A 1,625-nucleotide genomic window follows, 5' to 3' on the forward strand; every position below is an offset into this window, starting at 1 on the left:
TGCCGATTCATGTGACACTCTTAGTTCCTCTGCCGATTCGTGTGATACTCTTAGTTCCTCTGCCTATTCTTGTGACACTCTTAGTTCCTCTACCGATTCATATGACACTCTTAGTTCTTCTGCCTGTTCATGTGACACTCTTAGTTCCTCTACCTATTGATGTGACACTCACTATTCACTTGTAGAAACCTTTACATTTTTAATTCCCTTTTCAAAATAAGACTTTGAGACAATTTTGGGTGGAGTTGGGGGTGTTGAACAGCATGGAGAATATTTAATACTTTGGATTTCATTATTTTACTTGCTGCATTAATGCTGAATAATAACTTGAGCCAAACATCAAAAGCAACAACGATCCTTAAGCCTTTATTTGAATGGATAAGATATGTGCCTCGCTACGAACGTTATTTTTCGTTGTTTTGTTTCTTACTGCCGTCAGGGCGTCAAGAAAACACTCGCCTTGATTAGTTTAGGACTTTGACAGAGGCGAAGCTCGCTACCTAACTAATAACAGACAGCACGAGTCTTTTGCCGTGTTCTTTAGATACCTTTTAAATAAACCTGTACTATAAAATACTCAACAAAGATGTTGTATCCAAAGACGACTTTACCGCAATCACAGACAACGAAGTACAAAATAAGCTCTCCGCCAGACACGAAAATACTCTTAAATTCAACAAACAAGACACATTCGGATGTAAAAAAAAAAAAAAAAAAATACAGCCAATTTGACCCCTTTTAAGAGCCGTGCGGTAAACAGAAGCTTACATCACTCATCAATATAAAATCAAAAACAAACTGGACAAGGTAAAATTGCCATTCTTATTAAATATATAAAGAGTTCCAATTCAGTAGTTCAGTGAATAATAAGAAGAAAAAACGAACTTTTTTAAACTTCTCTTAGTGAGTTGTTCAACACTCTGTTCAAACACTATGTTGTTACTGGTCAACATTATTGTGAGTTTTTCCACACTGTTCAAACACTACATTGTTACTGGTCAACATCATAGTGAGTTGTTCAACACTCTGTTCAAACACTATGTTGTTACTGGTCAACATCATAGTGAGTTTTCAATTCAAGCAATACATTGTTACTGGTCAACATCATAGTGAGTTGTTCAACACTCTGTTCAAACACTATGTTGTTACTGGTCAACATCATAGTGAGTTGTTCAACACTCTGTTCAAACACTATGTTGCTTGAATAACTCACTATGATGTTGACCAGTAAAAAACTCACTATGATGTTGCCCAGTAACAACATAGTGTTTGAACAGAGTGCCCACACTGCCCAAACACTACATTGTTACTGGTCAACATCGTATTGAGTTGTTCCTCACTGTTCAAACACTATGTTGTTACTGGTCAACATCATAGTGAGTTTTCCACACTGCCCAAACACTACATTGTTACTGGTCAACATCGTATTGAGTTGTTCCTCACTGTTCAAACACTACATTGTAACTTGTCGTTATGGTATTGAGTTGTTCCACACTGCCCAAACACTACATTGTTACTGGTCAACATCGTATTGAGTTGTTCCTCACTGTTCAAACACTATGTTGTTACTGGTCAACATCGTGTTCAGTTGTTCCACATTATTCAAACACTACATTGTTACTTGT

The sequence above is a fragment of the Limulus polyphemus genome, unplaced genomic scaffold (assembly GCF_000517525.1).
Source record: "Limulus polyphemus unplaced genomic scaffold, Limulus_polyphemus-2.1.2 Scaffold1702, whole genome shotgun sequence".
NCBI lineage: Eukaryota > Metazoa > Arthropoda > Merostomata > Xiphosura > Limulidae > Limulus > Limulus polyphemus.